Source organism: Alosa sapidissima, chromosome 9 (assembly GCF_018492685.1).
Source record: "Alosa sapidissima isolate fAloSap1 chromosome 9, fAloSap1.pri, whole genome shotgun sequence".
Classification (NCBI taxonomy): domain Eukaryota; kingdom Metazoa; phylum Chordata; class Actinopteri; order Clupeiformes; family Clupeidae; genus Alosa; species Alosa sapidissima.
This window is the reverse complement of record NC_055965.1, coordinates 346,782-361,544: the sequence shown is the minus strand read 5'-3', so window position 1 is coordinate 361,544 and position 14,763 is coordinate 346,782. Positions and strand designations below refer to the sequence as shown.

The 14,763-nt window shown below is 39.2% G+C and overlaps 1 protein-coding gene across 2 annotated transcripts in view; it reads left to right on the top strand.

Annotated features, from left to right (window-relative positions):
* Positions 1–14,763, top strand: part of sgsh (N-sulfoglucosamine sulfohydrolase (sulfamidase)) — a 49,136-nt gene that overhangs the window by 21,971 nt on the left and 12,402 nt on the right. The gene's annotated exons all lie outside the window — the stretch shown is intronic.

Genomic DNA, 14,763 nt, shown 5'->3' with positions numbered 1-14,763 from the left:
TGCGCTACACAAGGACTGAAGATGATGAATAACTGGGGCCGTAGGCTATTCACAAAGGCTTTTATCTTACTACTAGGAGTAGGCTACTCCTAAATCGCACTTAAAGATTTTAGATTGGAGTTTTCTCTTAAAAGTTATTCACAAAGCCTTTCAGACAACTCCTAAACTAGGAGTGAGTCTTCGTGGCTATGGATGACGTCATTACTCATGCACGAGCTTGACTGAAGTGACCACCTTGATTGGCTGACGATTGTAACGCGGGAATTCCAAACACCTCTCTTCCGATGATGACTGACAGGTGACAGGTCGGAGAATGCGTGCGCTACACAAGTAGTGCGAATATAATAACTGAATAAAAAGGCCTAGCCTAAATGAATAAAGAGTAAGGCAAAACAAATAGCTTAGTAGCCTAATGAAACATAGGCCTATGGATTGATGCAGTAGCCTACCTTTGCAACATTATTAAATGAATCTGTCACCATATCCCTAGGCTACGTTTGCAAAGAGGAGAACATTTTAATTTGATTCACAATGAAACGTTACATTTAATTTACATGTTAACAATGAGTAGTTTTGGTTGTTGTTGGTGGCGTTATTGTATCCCTTTTATGAATGCAAAATTGTTCCCTCGCGATTGGAAGCTCCTGTTGCGCATAGGCTATTTCAAAACATCGCAACGTAAAATGCCACAAAAAAGCTGTTTAAGAATAGATCTTAGTGAGTTAGGAGTCCTCTCGACTTAAGCTGTCCCAGACTTAGGTGCTACTTTTAGGTCTAAAATGCTTCGTGAATTACTTTTTGTGAAAAAATTAGGAGTCCTAAAGTTAGGAGTGACACGCCCATTATTTTTAGGAGTTGCTCCTAAATTCGCCAGTTAGGAGCTACTTTTAGCCTTAAAATTCTTTTTGAATATGGCCCCTGAATAAAAAGGCCTAGCCTAAATGAATCAAGGCAAAACAAATAGCCTAGTAGCCAAATGAAACATACGGATTGATGTAGTATTATTAAATTATTCTGTTACTATGCCTATGTTTGCAAAAGAGAACATTTTAATTTGATTCACAATAATGTTACATTTAATTTACATGTTGACAATGATTAGCCTAGTTTTGGTTGTTGTTGGCGGCGTTATTGCATGTTAGTTATGCCTACAATGCAAAATTGCTTCCTCGCTCCTGTAGCTGCATAGGATTTCAAAACCGCAGGTTTGTGAATAGGTCTGTGAGTAAGGAGTCCTCTTGACTTCTTTTAAGCTGAGGTGGGAAGGTGTGATTTTTTGGGGGAAGGGCCGGATTAACTGGGCACAATTGTCTGATGGCCCCCCTTCCCCCCAGCCAACGTGAATCGGGTGGTTAGTTAATAGGCCTATCGTGAAGATTTTTCCTGCCATCTAAGGCACGAGCGCATCTGTGAGGCCAAGCCTCACCAAGTAGCTCGTTTGTTTACAACTAACATTCCATTTAATTAAACTGCTTTATAGGCTATGCCGAAATAGTTTTCAACATTTTGAATATTAGTGTCGGGTGAATTGAAATGTTCTCAAAGTAGCCTTATGGCTGAAAGCTGCTTGGGACACATCCCCCCGTCAAGCAATATAACCATACAAACGCGCTTCCTGCACTCATTGTTTCAAAAGGAGTAATTTCGGCTTTGTCAGAACTGAAGAGCTGTGGACGGCACGACACGGTATTGCCCAATGAAAATAAATTAACGCAACGCAACACAACACAGACCCCGCTTCTCTCGCGTCAGTCACTGACATGACCGAAACACAGAACCCTCTTCTCTCACGGCAGTCACTGACAGTAACCTAGAATAAATGCATGGGGAAAAACACTTCCCCATGACAAAGACATCGTAAAACACTAAAAGTTAATATTTTGTCATTAGCAACATTCATCTGTCCTTTGTCAAATGTATTATGTTCCAAGTACCCTATGCGTAATTCTGCTTCATAAAGTTGAACAAATACATTTGCTTATTTCACAGAAAAATATAAATAGCCAGTCTACAGTGCAGAGTTGGTAAGTTATGGTAGGCCAACTTGCAGTGAACATACAAACAGGGGAAATTATTTCTCTTGCAGCTGAGTAGCCTCAGGTGCGCACGTAGACATAAGGCCGAACATGCAAGCGCCAATGAATCGTGCTCTCACGACAATCGCGCCGTTAAACTTAAATAGGTTAACATCACTCTAAGTTCGCCTTTAAGCAAGGAAAACGATGATTTGAAGACATCTGTTTCGTTGGAAGGGCAAGGGGTAGCAACAGGGCAAAACAGAGACAGGCCCGATGGCAGGGCTGTTATGAGAGTATTAAAATATGGGATATTCTACGGGAAAACATTAAAACGGCAAGACAGCGGGGAAAGTTAAAATACGTGATAAACACGGAAAAAGTTGGCATGAATTGTTTCGGTCCCCGTGCACAGGGATTATTTGTCATACTATTAATCACATATGATTATTTGTGAAATTGTGCAAACAGGCGCAACACATTTGAAAAGGAAGGACTGGTAGCATGCAAGCTCACGGGAAAGATTGATTTAAGAACGTTATCACAAAGTGTGTGGATGTGGCGCGGGCGGAAGACAATTGGCAGGGGAGGGTCATGTCTTTTTTAACAATTCTGTCGGAGGGTCATTGAACAATTTCTAGCAGGCAAGAGAGGGTCATGCAACTTCCAACTGAAGCACTCAAAATTCCTCCGGTGGCCCCTTCAATAAATAACGATCAGTCCCTAGATTGCTGCTGGGCTATATGTCTTGGTTCTGTTAACTCATTGTCAAACGCATAGCCTATCTCGCGGTTGCATCCATTACAAACAAACATGCAATGTGAACGTCTGGGATTGGGGAGAGCACTAAATGCTCTACTGAATAAGCACGAAGTCAAACCTTTAAATGAAAAACACTCTTTAATAATCCAAAAAAATAAACCGCTAATGAAGTAAACTTGTGACCATCAAAAATCGTTTATCGCTTGTAACTCCGTGATACCAGGACGTAACAGGAAGGCATTTGGCTGAGCAACGGAGGTTAATATGCTCCATGTTTTGTCCAAATGATGACTGTCTATCATCTTTGCACTCGGAGAAAACCGGAATGTTTCATTCGTCCCCGTTTCAATCGTCCCGGTTGTACCTACTCAAAACGCAGATAGAACCTTATTATTCTAAGGTAGCGAAATAGCGTTCAGCATGATTCATTAATTCCCCCTGTTAAAGTGTTCTCCTTTGTAGTTTGGTTTCGTGATAGCCTATGATAAACGGCTTATGGCCAAATATGTGAAAACGTTAAAATACAGTAGGCGATAAACCCGTGATTTTTTCATAATCACTTTGGAGGGTCATAGAAAAATGTATTGCTGGCGAGGGAGGGTCACGTTTTTTTGGACTAATGCTCCCAAAACTCCTCCGGTAGCCCCTTAAATAAATAACGAACAGTCCCTAATGAAGTAAACTTGTGACCATCAAAAATCGTTTATCGCCTGGCATTTGGCTGAGCAACGGAGGTTAATACTCTATATTTTGTCCAAATGATGTCTGTCTATCATCTTTGCACTCGGAGAAAACCAGAATGTTTAATTTGTCCTGCATCTCTACGGCTGCAAACGGGATTCACTCGCAGTTAACCAAATATTTCTTTATTAGGGCAGGGCAGGCATATTTCTGGCTATTACATTATTTCTAAACCAGTCTGCTAAAGTCTGTAGTGAAGTCTGTGTAGGGTTTTCCAGGCTCCATTTCTTTTTACGAGACACCCTGCTCACTTGAGCCATCTACCGGTTGTTTGGGTTGTTGCAGCGTCTCACTGGAAAAATACAAATTAAAGTCGCGTGATACCGCGTGATCCCACGCGCGGACCGCGAGTGAAGCTGGCCAAGTCGAAGCACTGCCCACTGTATTTGACGATAACTGAAAGTTGGAATGGCTCTAATGTTTGCTAGCAGTTATGGTAAGATTTTTAACTATGCTAACCATGTTACTTAGTTAATGTTTTATAGCAGTGCTAGCAATGCTAACTATGCTAACCATGTTACTTAGCTAACTTAGCTAAAATTTTCTAGCAGTTTTGCTAAACATGCTAACTATGCTAGCAATGTTAACATGCTAACTATGTTAACCATGTGACTTAGCTAACCTAGCTAATCATTTTAGTAGTTATGCTAACTATGCTAATTAACATGTTAACATGCTAACAATGCTAACCATGTGATTTAGCTAACCTAGCTAATCATTTTTAGTAGTTATGCTAACTAGCATGCTAACAATGCTAACATGCTAACTATACTAACCATGTGATTTAGCTAACCTAGCTAATCATTTTTAGTAGTTATGATAACTATGTTAACTATGCTAACCATGTTACTTAGCTAATCATTTTTAGCAGTTTTGCTAAAAATGCTAACTATGCTAACTAGCTACAGTGGGTAGGAGTCATAGTTGATGACAAGTAACAGTTACAATGGCTTAACAGTTAAAAAGTTCAGTAGTTTAAAGGGTTAAATTGTTTAACAGTGAAATGTTGTAGTGAGGACTTTTATTTTGAAACAGTTTTTGGCAGAGGAAGCAGTTGAACAGGATGTGTAGTCTTAATAGGGCCAGTTTGTATGCTTAAAGCCTGAGACTGGCAGTTGATCCAGGTGGCCTGAACACCTGCCATAGGATTCTAATTGCTTAACGGCCGTATTATGATGTCACAATCGGCAATGTTAAGTCTATGGGGATTTTTAAAAAGCTTTTCTTTAATAGTTTAAAAAGTATAAAAGTTTCAAAGTTGAAAAGACATAGCAGCTTCGTCCGTTTGAATACCTACGTTACAAAGTTTGAATGAAGGTTCTAAGTTAAACTGTTCAAGAGAAATAGTGTACGGAAAAAGTGGTAAGCGGAATAATAAGAAGTTGTTGCCTAGGAAGAACAGTACAGTGCATTTTCATGCACTGTAACTAGAATGTAATGCCAAAGGAATTACAATAGTGGATGGAAAGATGCTAAAGTTGGTGGGGAAATTCCTGAAAAAAAAAAACATTAAATCACTTAATCTTTGAGTTCATACAAACCCTCGTACCAAAAGACCTTGTGTGTCAAGGTGTTCTTGAGATATAACACTCAAGGTGTTTTTCACCTTGACATTTGACCTTTGACCTCCAACATCAATTCACTTCATCTTTGAATACATACAAATACTCATACCAAATTTCAGGCATGTATGTCAAGGCATTCTTGAGATATCGCACTCATCGCGTTCTTGAGATATCGCACTCGAGTGTTCATTGACTTGACCATTGACCTTTGACCTCCAACATCAACTCACTTCATCTTTGAGTCATACAAACACTTGTACCAAATTTGAAGCACATGCGTCAAACCGTTCTGGAGATATAATGCGCAAAGCATGAGATATGGCTGTGACTTTTATTTTGACACACGGGAAACACTTAAACAGGATGTGTAGTTTTAGGGAGCACCAGATTGTATGCATTAGAAGCTGAGACAGTTGATTTCACAGGTGATACCTGTGTCAGTGTTCTAATTAGCCCGGGAACTACTCTGGGAGCTTAACAAGCGCAGCTGCCTTTAGGCCATTATGACATCACACAGCCTTTGAAGTCTAAGGGGGGAAATTGAGCTTTTTAAAATTTTTAATCCCCTATTTCTCAAAAAATAAAAATAACTCTCTTGCCCCACTCCAGACCTTCAGAACGGTTATTTCAACATCTGTACGTTAAGCGGTTAGAGTCGCATTAATTCTTGAAAAGGTAAAAAGAAAATGTCAAGTCAAGTCAAGTCAGATTTATTTTTAAAGCGCATTTAACATGCACATAGTGCAGCCCAAAGCGCTCCACAAACAAGACACATAACAACAAGACAAACGATGCCGGATGGAGCGGCGTAGTCGCCAGCGTACCCATGACATCAAGACATGACAAATACATTTAAAAAATAACAAATACAAAAAATGCCGGACGGAGCGGCATAGTCGCCAGCGTACCCGTGACACCAATACATACAAGACAGACAACAAAACAAATAAACAAATAAAAAAAAGATATTTAGAAAGGGGGAAAAGTGATGTTAAAATTAGTCCAATTTCCAAACCAGCTGAAAATGTCCAAGGGCAATGATGATCCGTGAAAACTGCGCACAGAGCTGTGTCTTCACAACCGATGCAATGCCAACAAAGTTCTTTAGCAACTGACCAACCCGGTGAATTCACTGGCAGTCTAGAGATAACGTTAACATTAGAAGCTAGGCCTTGTAGACCACAGTCTGGAGATGACTGGAGCACAGTCCAGAGTACTGGGTTATAATAAGAAGAAGAAGAAGAAGAAGAAGAAGCCAGGAGATTTCAAGATAGTGGATTCCATCCACTATAATAATAAGAAGAAGAAGCCAGGAGATTTCAAGATAGTGGATTCCATCCACTATAATTAGGGCTCATCATAGACTAGCTAATCACAAAGCTAGCTAATGCCATGCATTGAGTGGAAGACCGCTAACGTTAACATTAATGAGCTTGGAAACCACAACGAACTTATTCTGCCTAAATAAAGTAATGATTTATAACTAGTATATCTGTAGTTACAGTCCCTGCATTGTAAAATGTAAGTTAGACGTGCGAGGAGTGAACATTTAGACAGAGAAAAAGTATCAAACGTAGCTTGTGCAAAACGTAGCTTGTGCATAAAAGTTAGCTTTTCTTTTACACGTGTGTGAAATCCAATGACGCCAAGTGTGTGTTTCAGACTGTCGTTCAGCCGCAGCATTAACGAGTTACATAATGGGTTTAGATCACTAAATAGTAGGTTTTTAGAAGGCAGGCAGCAACTGATGATTTGAAAATGGTTTGATGTAGCTTGATGGAAATCATTTTAAAAGTGCAGGTAAAGGGATAAGCAAACTGACATTGTAATTATAAGGTAGCTTATAAGGCAATAGGGACTAATGTGCCACTAATTATTACACACGCACACTTAAACATTTAAGAGTGACCTTTATCTTGTTTAATGATAATACAAATGATGATGATAATAATAACGTCATCATTATTTTTTGTAATTATTAAGTCTTAGTTCAAAGTTATATTTATGAAGCTTACTAAGTCTTTTAATACTGGTAACTTTGATTTGGTTGTTGTTGTTGTTGTGTTTTTGTTCAAAAGACTAAGTTTCATATCTTAAGTTTCTATTTTTATACATTTTATTTATCAGAACTTTAATATATTTTGATGTTCCTCTGTGACAATATTATTTAAAAATAAACAAGTTTGTTTTTGAAATGCATTATCATATTATTTTAGTCAATACTCATAAATAACTACAAATAACTAATGGTATGGAAATCTGTTAATGTTTTGTTGCGCGTTTCTAAAAAAAATATATATCGGCCGGAATATCGGATTTTTAAATCAACAAATATTTGTATCGGTATCGGCCTTCAAAATCCTTTATCGGTCCGGCTCTAATTTCAATAGTTCAAAACAACTGAAACAACAATTGGTTTCCCCATATTCAACACAAAATATCACCAAAATGATGTGGGAAGTGAATACTGTCAAACTGACACGGTCAAAAGTCTTGTCACCCTTCACAAAAAGTGTATTTTGCATTGATAAAAGCACACTTTTCATTGTTAAAATCCAGTGTTAAGGTAATGGGTAATCAGACATCAGCTGTGGTAGCATTCCTGAGAAATATCAGTCCATTTCTAATGGACAATAGACTTTACTTTGAAGTTTACTCACTTTACATTTCTATTGGTCTCCTACCCCTTTATACGCAGCTGATTATCAGTGCCAGAGGTACAGGTGCACCGATACAACAAAAGAATTGTGATACCCTGAAATTAAAAATGTCACAATACCTAATTTTATTAGTATCGATACATAAGAATGGCGATGGCATGCTTCTTGTGCCTCCTCTAGCCTGCGTGTTTTTTCTCCTCACACACATTATTATCTGTCATGCCATAAACAACAAGACATGGCTAGTTTAAGTGATGCCGTGGCTGCACAGCAGCAACACATAATAACTAGAAATGCAATTCCAAGGAATTACCAGTGCATGAAAATGCAAAAGTTGTGATGTAAAATATCATGTATAGTTAAAATAGATAATACAGAGATGGTTACTACGGTGATGTTAGGATAGACATGGTGGTTGCATAGCTTAATAAAAGTTGATAGTTTAAAAGTAGACCATTTAAAAGTTGAATGTAGAACAATGCTAACAATGTTAACTATGATAACCATGCTACTTCACTAACTTAGCTAATGTTTTCTAGCAGTTTTGTTAAAAATGATAACGATGCTAACAATGTTAACATGTTAATAATTATGTTAACCATGCTACTTAGCTAATGTTTTCTAGCAGTTTTGCTAAAAATGTTAACTATGTTAATAATGTGAACATGTTAACTATGTTAACCATGCTATGCTAACAATGCTAACACTACAGTGGATAGGAGTCATAGTTGATGACAAGTGACAGTTACAATGGCTGAACAGTTAAAAAGTTCAGTAGTTTAAAGGGTTAAATTGTTTAACAGTGAATTATTGTAGTTGGGACTTTTATTTTGAAACAGTTTTGGGCAGAGGAAACAGTTGAATAGGATGTGTAGTCTTAATTGACCGTTCGCAAAACCCCGCCCATCGAACGCAGATGAGCCAATGGCAGTCCAGTAGCTCCGTGCAGGCAGACATGGCCCGTCAACTTCACCTTACGGCTCCATAGAAATGTATTGGGAGCCTTAATATTTGTCCGGTTTTATGGGATTTTATAGTGATATGAGTTGAAAAGGACAGTCAAATGACATGTGGGTACACCGATACACAGAAAAATGCCTTTCAATCTTTTCTGTAATTATGTTAAACTAGATGTACCGCATAGCGGTACAAAATATGACCGCCGCTCAGTCCTGTACATCCGTTCCGCGAAAATAAATCACACTTCAATTTGTCTCCATATTTTACTCCATCCCCCACTCTTGAAACTTTTGTGTATGCTTGTTTGGCATGCCTGAGTGTGTGTGTGCGGCTGCACAGAAAGTACCCTACTGGTGCTGAAAAGGTGTAGAATAGCCAAAGAAGATGTAGAATTGTTATAAAACCTTTAAAATCTCTAAACAATCACAAGTAGGGCAGTTCATCACAGTTCATCCATTGCAACTGGATTGATGAAAGGTCACTTACACCTGTAGGCTACATTGTATTTGGGGAAAAGCAAAAGGTATCAGCATAATGTTATTTATTTATTTATTTATTTATTTTTTATGTATTTTTAAACAAAAACATCTCTGTCAGTTCCATGCCGTTTTCAACAGCTATCAAAAACAAAGGTCATTTTTGGATGGATGGATTTTTTGTGAATGTTTCTTCTTCTACATAAGATTTTAGTCATCTTTAGTTCATGTAATACTTTATTGTCAATGCACAAATTAAGTAACAGTAGTCTGAAACGTTATTGTTAATGCACAAATTAAGTAACAGTAGCCTAGTCTGAAACGAAATGCTGTTTTACATCTAACCAGTGGTGCAAATAACTGACATGACCAAATGGGCCGCTAGACTGTTCATACACATTTTAACGGGCCAAAGTTGAAGAGCTTTTGTCCGTTATTGTTCGTGCAAATATAGGCTGATTCATGTTCCCTTGCATTGTTTAACTGAGGTCCATGGCTAGTCTGGCTTTCATCAGACCAAGCTCAATCTTTTAAGAAATCAAAAAATAAATAGCGGGCAGATCAGGCTGGGTTCACCCAGCCTAGTCCATAGGCACCCGATATTGTTTAATTTTCCGATTGAGATATACACGCTCTGGCTATTCTAAATGCAAAAATGCATCAGGGAGTTATGACAAAACGGTAACTAACAAACTAGATCCTAATAGAAAGCTGTTAGCTTCCCTAAGCTACAGGTAGGATTATAAGGTAGGCCTATTTACAACATAAATTGTCAATAGGCTATGCTGGCGACACAAATAAAATCTCCTTTGGAAACCAATGGCTTACGCCTTACAGTATCAAGCGGACTTAAACTGTCATATCGTGGCGAAAAGTTGTAATAACATTCACGCAGCTCCATGAGTCAAGGAAAGCGCGAATGAAGTAGCCACTTCTAAATGGGACCCACTACACAGTAGCTTAAGGTGTTTTGCTAAAGCAGCCATAATGAAATGAAGGTGTCATTGTTTGGATACTTCACACACACGTGCTTTTTAATTTCACAGACTTCAACTACCAAGCTGTAATCAAAGCACATCGATTCCCCTCTCACACCCTGCACGCACTTAAAACAAAATAAACAGGCGTCTCAGTCTCACGCATGTATAGGCAAAACTGTATCAGACCGGTGTAACGTTGGTAAGTCTTCCATTGCACAGAATGATTTTGTAGCATGTGCAATAAATGACAGTCGAAAGATACAAACAGTGCTGCTATACATTTGCTTGGTATAACCGCATTTATAGTTTTCTACAAATGCAATAAATCAAATGCCTCCATCACTCAACCAACGCTAACGGTAACATTACCTAGGTCCTTATTGATATTACAAGATTAACGTACCTGCAGTAAAAACCAAGCATGTCCGATAAACATCCTCAGATTTATTTCGGCTTCAAGAAGAAATGGGAATTACACTTCATGTGAACATCGTCCTATCCTTATTAGATGTTCGCTGCGGTAAATTACAGTCCTTGTATGAAGCGTCCATTGTTTTTTCCAACCCACTTTTAACTTCCAACAAAATTACGTCTCACTGCAACGATGCGCCATCTAGTGGACAAACGACTACTTCTCGCCAATACTGAAAATGCAGCCATGATGATGATGATGAATATTTATTTTGGCTTTCTTTTAATCCTACTGATTTTCATTTTTTACCGGGGGGGGGGGGGGCAAATCACAAATGAGTGATTATGAGCCAGGTTGATGTGGGCCCTTGAGACCAACATACCATAAAAGATTCACAGAGAACTGTGTCTGCCCTACCCTCCTTTCGGGGGGTCCAGTCCAGCGGGGGGGCTGCAGATGAAAACGAAAAATGACGGTTCCATGCTATCCATGTGGGGGTACATGCCCACCAAGTTTTGTGTACCCCGGTCTTTCAGTGTCCCGGGAATCCTTGTTGGTGTACGTCACTAAATGTACACATAAATTATTTTATTGTAAGGCCCCCCATGAACGAAAGTACACAAAACTTGGCATGCATTCAGAGGGTGTCATAATGATCCTACACTTTTAATTTCGTGCAGTTTTGACCTTGTCAGCCAGAGATATTGAGATGAAAACACCTAATTTTTTGCTTTTTAATTTTTAACTAGGTGGCGCTATACATGAAATAAGTGGTAATGGGATGGGTTGACATGCCCCCTTAAGACCAACATACAAAAAAAAGGTGGACCTCCTAGGCCCTACGGTTCTCGAGATATTCACAGAAAACTGTCTCCGGCCACCTACAGGCCAGTTGGTGTATAGTAACATAAATTAATTTATTGTGTGGCCCCCCATGAACGGAATTCCACAAAACTTGGCGTGCATACAGAGGGTGTCATAATGATCCTACACTTCCAATTTCGTGCAGTTTTGACTATGTTAGGTCACAGATACCTTCAATTACACCACCTCATTTTTACTTTTTTGTGTTTAACTAGGTGGCGCTATACATGAAATGAGTGGTTATGGAATGGGTTGACATGGCCCCTTGAGATCAACATACAAAAAAAAATGGTCCTCCTAAACCCTACGGTTTTCGAGATATTCACAGAAAACTGTGTCTGCCCTACCCTCCTTTCGGGGGGTCCAATTCAGCGGGGGGGCTACAGATCAAAACGAAAAACGATGGTTCCATGCTATCCATGTGGGGTTACATGTCCACCAAGTTTCGTGTACCCCGGTCTTTCAGTGTCTCGGGAATCATTGACGGAAATTTGGGCATGCGAAAAATAAAAAAATAAAAAAAAAATAAAAAAATAAAAAAAATCTGACTAAACCTATATGACCGCTGCTTCGCTGCGCGGCGGTCATAATTAGTTTAAATTCTCTCATCCCAGATCTCCACTATTTTAAAGCAAAGGGTTACTCCTTAGCAAACCATAACGAAACAGTGCTCCACCACATCTGTGGATTAAGCCACACAGTCAACTCAATGTAAGTAAGATAAATAAGGATGTTAATTGTTTTCAGCATTGGCAGCATTGTATATAAAATGATTGTCACTTGGAGGAGACTTGTAGATAACTAACGTTAGCATAGTTAGCTTACCACTGCTAATAACGTGCTAGCTTCGTCACGTAGGGCTGGGCGATATATCAGTATTACGACTACAACCGATATATTTTTGAAAAAGATATGTAGTTGAGACAATATCGTAATACCGGTATTATGTCAAATAATGGGCCATTTTATCAAAGCCACTTGCTCTTCTGTGTTCAGACCATTGAGATAGCCGCAGCTCTGCTCAACTGTGCCCCTTGCGTGTGCACGTTCTCCCTCGCAGCACTACAAACTTTCAAACATGACGGACACTGAGTCAGATTTTGTTTACCTTGATCCGAGGTTGGTGCTGATGCCTATAATTCCGTTGGCACATCAACGGCTAGACCGAGAATTCTCGTTGTGAAATCAAAATTCCACTGGAGCTCCAAGTGGTTTTATACACGCAGATTTAAATTACAACACTGTTTAGCAGCTACAGCTCTTCGACTCACGGTAAAATGTCATTTTGGTACATAGCCTAGCTAATTTAAATACACTGATGAATGCTTGCGTTTAGCGATATACAGTAGCAGATCTAAAGTCCTCAGGGAGACAACCTACACGCTGATTTTATTAAGAGGATATGCACGCGACTCGCGAGCAGTTAGGGCATCATTTTTTATGATTCCTGAAGCCCCATTCAATCGTGCATAGGGATTTTTCTTACGAACCGGAACATGCAAAAATGAACGCATACAACGACGACGGTAGCGTCTATCACACACTTGATGAGTGACTCAGTTACGTTGTTTAAGTAGCCTAATTGTTTAAAACTATTTTTGTTGTTGATAGCAACATGTCTAGGCCATCATAGTCTACATTTGCTTGTCATCTAGGCCCTATCAAACCCTTACAGGTAAAACTGTGTGACAAAACTGCAGGTTTTTTCAATATTGTTGTGCCCAAAATAGCCTATTGCATTGTTAAGTACAATGTAGGCCTGCGTTGTCAGTCAGGGTCAACTTTTGGTCTTTTGTTATTTGCACAGCTTTATCAGAGCAACTGTAGCCTATGCCTATTGTAGGCCTATGTTAGTGTTTACACTTTTTTGCACAGCTCTGTTAGAGCAGTCTGAAATTAATATAATTAAAACTGGCTGTCATAATTGTTGTGTTGAGTGAATTTATGAAGCACTTCGCTCTTTCTATTTGAAATATCAATATCGTATCGATATCGTATATCGCCAATCAGCCCCAAAATATCGGGATATCAGTTTTGGTCCATATCGCCCAGCCCTATCGTCACGTCAGAGAAGCATGGGGCTGTGCCACTGATCTTTATAGATCAGTGGGCTGTGCACAGTAGTGTAACATTTATTCACCATATAATAATAAAGTTGAAGTGGCTCTGCAATGTAGGTTATATTTCCGTTTTTTGGCAGCACCATGTTACTTACATGACATGGCCCAGTGTCCTTGTAACATGCATGCAGGTCTATCTAGCACAGCTAACGTTAATATTAATATCAGTGAATCACACTCGCCTCCCGTTTAAGTTTGTCACCCAACAAAGCTAGATATGAGTTTTTATACATGTGTATCCATGTCATACTGCAGTCCTTCAACGGATTGTAAATGATTGTAAATGAATTTAGGTCTTAACAGCTACTGTACCATTGAATTTCTAGACAACTCCGTTCTGAGTTTGACGGTCGTAGTAACAATAACTAGGGGGCATGGCTTTTGTGAACGGTCAATTGACCCAGATTGTATGCTTAAAGCCTGAGGCTGCAGGTGGCCTGAACACCTGGCATAGGATTCTAATTGCTTAATGGCCGTATTATGATGTCACAATCGGCAATGTTAAGTCTATGGGGATTTTTAAAACGTTTTTCTTTAATAGTTTAAAAAGTATGAAAGTCTCAAAGTTGAAAAGACATAGCAACCTGGTCTGTTTGAAGACCTACGTTACAAAGTTTGAACAAAGTTTCTAAGTTAAACTGTTCAAGAGAAATTGCGTACGGAAAAAGTGGTAAGCGGAATAATTAAGGAATAATAATAAGTTGCTGCCTAGGAAGAACAGTACAGTGCATTTTCATGCACTGTAATAATCTAATATCAAGTTGATTTCCTCACTTACATCTCAAGTTTATGTTGCTAACCTACCTAGGCTATGGGATTTAGGTCATTTAGTCTTACTGTTGGGTTTAATATCAGAAACGGCCCCCTAACAGCCTTCTACACTTCAGCGGTTGAAGCGGTTGTTTAATGCTGAATGCCTCGTCTATAAAGCTGCTTATCATTGTATTTAGGGAGCTGCAAATAGCTAAGTTGTAGGCTATCCGTAGGCTATGTATGCGGTAGCGGTAGCTGTTACGAACACTGGCCAATCATATGATTAAGTAGCCTAATGCCGACGTTGTTCCGTGGTATTTGTGGGAGTTTAATTCAGCGACCACCTGGCTGAGTTTTGGTGTGTGTGTGTGTGTGTGTGTGTCTCATCCCTACCCCTCTCCCTTTGAGCTGGGCGGAGTTGCCATTGCAGTTATATCTGGAGCTTTAATAATGAG